Source organism: Ornithodoros turicata, chromosome 2, assembly GCF_037126465.1.
Source record: "Ornithodoros turicata isolate Travis chromosome 2, ASM3712646v1, whole genome shotgun sequence".
NCBI lineage: Eukaryota > Metazoa > Arthropoda > Arachnida > Ixodida > Argasidae > Ornithodoros > Ornithodoros turicata.
In genome coordinates this window covers 146,955,067-146,960,822 of record NC_088202.1, presented here as the reverse complement: position 1 = coordinate 146,960,822, position 5,756 = coordinate 146,955,067, and positions in this window count along the sequence as shown.

Below are 5,756 nucleotides of genomic sequence, written 5' to 3'. Positions count from 1 at the left end.
GGGGTGGGGAGGGGCGATCCCCCCCATGAATCCGTCAATGATGCAACGAAAGAACGCCACAACATGTAGTTCATCAACCCGAAAGTTACTCTGGCGGAAACATTATACTTAAGCGCCACCAGGTGCCGCCTGTGCTGCTCCCATAGTTTCGAGGTCTGTGCACTACTTGTCGTGACGTAAAGTGACGCGGCTAGCCATTGCAGCCAATAGGAAGAGGGGTAGGGCGGAGCCTCAACGAGCTGCTCTTAGGTTAGTTGCCTTTCTCGTCATCACACCAGGGCTCGCTGACATTCATGAGGGCACGAACCTCTTTGGACATGCTTGGTTACAGGCAGTCGTCACGATAAAAGCGCTAAAATTCACACGACCCAAACACCACACGCAAGGAAACACACACACAAACACACATCTATGGCGCCTTGTGTACGGTGCTTCTGTTGTATGAATTTTAGCGCGTTTGTCGTCCGCTCACCCTCCCTTACTTTACCCTCACCCCCCGTGCTCGTGATTCTGGATAAATCACTGATTTAGACACGTCCTCGGCGTGGGACGTTAAATACAGGTTGCCGAGAGATTTCGGCGCACATCGGAGGACCCTCGTTGGATAAAATTAATCCGCTGACCGACTGCTATGGCATCGGTCATGATCGTAGTTGTCTTGTGACGTAAAACCCCCAGTGACTATTTCTATTAATGACCAAACTTAGGACCCCGAGACTGAGGGAACAGAAAAAAAGAGACCACACGATTATACCTCAGTTTCGGGGTTATAAGTGTGGATATCTGTCATATATTACCTGTACTACAGGGTGTTACCCTATAAAAGTCTACCCGTGCCGCCACGCCGTATTCGCCAATTACTCAATGCAGGTGGCACATTGTGCGATCTTCATACAAAGCTCATAAGGACATTTAATCGTGGTAAATTTCAAAGTGATTGAGTGCCGCAGCACGAAGTTATAACTCAAACCGTGCAATTCCCATAGTCAAAACAAACAAGATGGCGGCGTTGAGAAGGGCACTTGACATGCTGCTCACCACACGACAACGTGTCGCATATCCTGCCAGCCGGATGGAACTGCAGTTTTCATTTCGTTTTCGTGTAACTGTCGTATTTTGCTCAGAAGTAAGCAACGTGAGGAACGAAAAATGCTGACGCATACTAAGCAGACGACACCCAAAAGGGATGTCGTCTGCTGACTGAGAGGCGCCATCTTGGCTGTTTTGACTACTGGAACCTCACGTTTTGAGCTATAACTTTGCGTTACGGTGCTCAATCACTTCGATATTTACCATGATGGAATGTCCTTATGAGTTTTATACGTGGGCAACACATTGTACCGCCTGAATTGAGTAATTGGCGAGCACGGCATGCCGGCGCGGGTAGACTTTTATAGGGTAACACCCTGTATTATGTCACTGTATTATCCACGTCCATACAACCTGCCCCCATTGTTGTGCTGGCAACCAGGGGGATTCCGAAGATGGCGGAATAAAGAGTATACCGTGAGTCTGACGGTGCGTGCTTCTCATCATGTACCAAGCAACGCAACAATATCCTCTTCTCTATTTTTTTTCTCTATTTCTCTATTTCTGTTATACGTTTTGATTGATTTGATTTCTCTGATCTGATTTGATTTCTCTCTTTCTGTTATACGTTTTGATTCCCTTCTAATTTGCCGAGAAGATGTGAAAGAGGAGAAGAAGTGTTTTTGAGACAATCCCATTTCCGCTATTTATTAATATGCCCATTCCGCATCCCCAGCTTTTCTTCCCCCTCTGCCTATACAGCAGATATTCTTTCCAGCTTCTTTGCCAGGTTTGCTTCCATGAATGTTTTATTAAACCAATTCTTTCGTCATCATTGCCGTTTCATCGAGGCAATCTCTTTCATCGTGGACCTTTATAGCGGAATTATTTTCCCTCGCAACCCTCCTCATTCATCCGAAACAGCACCCCATAGATCGCTTCCACCCACGTCCACACGACGCGCGACGCGCATCCACCGCGCGCAGCGCCGCCTCGCGCCACGGCAGAGAACTACTCAGGGTATTCCTCCATCACAATGTGTCTTCCTCGTTTTCCGAGAAAAAAAAAAGTGGGGGAGAGAACACCAGGAAGCGAAGGGGGAAAAGAACGAGGGAAAGGGTTGAGCAGCTCCTCTTCCGGCAACGCCCTCGGAAAACGCCACCAACTGCATAGCGTCCTTTCTTTCTTACTTTTTTTTTTTTTTCGTACTCGCTCCCGTAATCAGCTGATGCGCTCGCTGTGTGTTTGTAAGATACTGGATCGCGCGAGTCGCGGTTGCGAGCGCGGGCGGCCGGCGCACTGCGGCGCTGCTCGTTGTTGTGTCGTCAGTTGTGGGAGTCACTTCCGGTTCGAGGGAGGGCTTCCGCTCGAGTAGCTCGGAGCGACGCAGGGGTTATGGTGATGTGTTTTCTTTTTTTTTTCTTCTTTTTTCTTTTTTTGTCGGTCAATTCACGAGGAAAATAGTTTAGTACGGAAAAGTGAAATACGTATGACCGAACGAACATTAAATATCTTGCACTCGCACGCTTCGTTTACGCTTTGTTTATGGGGTAGCGTTTCACTCCTACAGTGGAAAGCCTCCCCAGTTCATCGTCAGAATGTTTTTGTTGTTGTTGTTCTTTTTACGCCTGCTGAAGGAGAGAGAGAGAGAGAGAGAGACTGAGAGAGGACGTACATGTTCATGGTACAGTGAACCCTCGTTAATATGACCCCCGATAATCTGACATACGCGCTTTATGACCATACTCTTGGGGGACAATGCTGTGGAATCTCTGCAAATCTCGCCCGTTAATATGACAATTCCGCATTATGACAAAAAGTTTCGGGAACGACCATGGTCATAATAACGAGGGTTCACTGTATATTCCTCAGGATCCGCGGAGAGGTCCAAGAACACCAGGAAAGAGCCAGGATATATAAGAAGAAAACGCCCCACCCTTTCACGTCAACTGATTCACTTACGGGGCATTTTTACAACAATTAAAAAAAATTCGTTCATCGCGATCGATGAAACGCAGCATCCGACAAGAATTTCGAGTACATATATGTTAGTACGAAGGAATATACTGAGAGGATACGAGATATAATTGTTTCATATTTATTGTCTGAAAAAACGGTTAAGTCATCAGTGTTCCAGCAACTCTTCAAAGCTGCGGGGTTTGTCTTACCGTCTGCTTATCGTGTACAGTGAACCCTCGTTAGTATGACCCCCGTTAATCTGACATTCACGCTTTTCGTGGGGAACGGTTTTTTTTTTCATGTAAATCCTTCCCGTTAATATGACATTCCGCTTATCGGACTACGATCGAGATTTTTGGGCACAGCTGGGGTCAAAGACACGTATTATCCTCCCGTTATTATGACCGCGTCACGCACCCCTTTGAGTGGCTGCTTAAGTTTCTCAGGAACAAAGTGACACAGTTAAAGTGGGGCGCAAAGGATTAGGGTGACTCGAGGCGTTGTTGTCCTCAAGATTACTCATACCTCTTCTCGGATTGCTAAAGCAGTGAAGCACTGAAGGTTGCCTTATTGTTTTTTGAGCAACACAATGACATTAATAATGTTTGCGTGATCAATAATACTCATGTACAGTTAGAAAAGCTGATCACTGCAAGCTACTCCAAGCAGTCATTGCTGAATGCTGACAGACTTTTTTATTAAATAAATTGTTGTACAGCATCATGCGTACGTTTTGTTCTGCCGTGCATGCCCTCTGGTCCCCACTGGACCGCTTTCTCGTTATTATGACAATTCGCTTTATGACCAAAATCTGCGGGAACGGACGCGGTCATATTAACGAGGGTTCACTGTATATGTAGAATAAGAAATCGACGTTTTTTTGTTTTTGTTTCTTTTTTTGTCGCAAAATTACGGTATTTCAGACTCGTCTCTGAAGCGCAAAGCGACCCAGAAACTTATTTTTCTCCTTGTCTCACGAGATAATGTCTGGGACACGAATAAGAGGAACTTGTTTCGCGCGAGTAACTAAACTGCTCGAGCATTTTAGAAAGTCGCACGAAACAGTGGAGACTGCACGAAAAAGCCGTTACTCATATTATATGCGCACACCCGCAAGTTATCCGGTTGCATATAGCTAGGGTTCCGCGTTTTCGGTTTTAACCGAAAAACACCGAAAAACATAAGGGCGGCTAAATTTTTCCTCATTCGGTTTTAATCGAAAAACACCGAATACAGAGCGACATTCCAGGACACGCTAGAGATAAAGCCCAGCAAATTTGTTGATGCAGATCAGAAAACCGTACACTCTTAAAAATGAACTTCACCACATAGCATGCTCCTAGTCAACCATCATCTCGAATGATATCGTTATCTGCCCTGATTTGTTGAAAACGGGGGGCGTACGCCTTTTTTGTGACACTTATGCTGTTCATAATTGTCACAAAAAGGCGTACGCCCCCAGTTTTCAACAAATCAGGGCTGATAACGATATCATTCGAGATGATGGTTGGCTAGGAGCGTGCTATATGCGGTGAAGTTCATTTTTAAGAGTGTACAGAAATACGATGGTTGTGAAAAATGTCCGTCTACTTTTCAGTTAGCCACCAACGCCACCGCAGGGAACAACGCCATGTTGAATAAGCATCGTGCGTTAACCACATTGTGATATCTATTCGCCGATAACTGTCGTGTAAACCACGTACACGCCGGCAAAAAAAAACATCGAAAAACGACGATTTCGTGAAAATCTATAAACACCGAAAAAACATCTGCCCAAAAATAAAAACCGAAAACACGGCACCTTACATATATCTCAGTTATCCGCAGGCTACTCTATACCTGGTGGTAACGATACCCGTTTCCAGAGTTGTTCTATCTTTTTAATACCCCTTTATGGTCCATATCTAGAATATCGGGCCGTGATCACTTGGCCCCCAAATCATGCAGGATATAAATGAATGACTTCCAAATTTTGCACCAAAGCGGCGGACAGACATGGTGTTCGAAACGGTCTCCAATTAATCCTCCTCATCCGATCACGTCCTGTCTCGATCATGAATTCAAACCCAAGCAGCACAACACCTTGGCCCAATATTGGACCAATATCGGCAATACCGGCCCAATATTGGACCACTACCAGCAAGGTTGGATACCACAATTGGATCTTCTTCCCAAGCAGCACAACATCTTGGACCAATATAGGACCAATATTGGCAATGTCGGCCCAATATAGGACCAAGATTGGACCAATACCAGCAATAGTAGCCCGATATTGGTCCAATCTTGGTCCTATATTGGGCCCACATTGCCAATATTGGTCCAATATTGGCCCAAGATGTTGTGCTGCTTGGGAAGGGGATCATTATAAGTGTAACACATCTCCCTTCTCGAACTAATTCTTTCCTAAAACGTCCACAGAAGAGAATATAACCATCCCATCTAATATTGCAACCATCACCGGTCCTCCCAGCTTTCGCAACTCCTGCCACTGTAAACTGAAAAACTCCCTTTCGGGGTGTAATTCCATGGTGTCTTAACTGACTCCCTTTAAGGTGTACAGTGAACCCTCGTTAATATGACCCCCGATAATCTGATATACGCGCTTTACGACCATACTCCTGGGCAACAATGCAGTGAAACCCCTGCAAATCCCACCGTTAATATGACAATTCCGCATTATGACCAAAATTTTCGGGAACGACCATGGTCATAATAACGAGGGTTCACTGTATAGCAACACCCTCTGAAGAAAATACACCCTTTGTGTA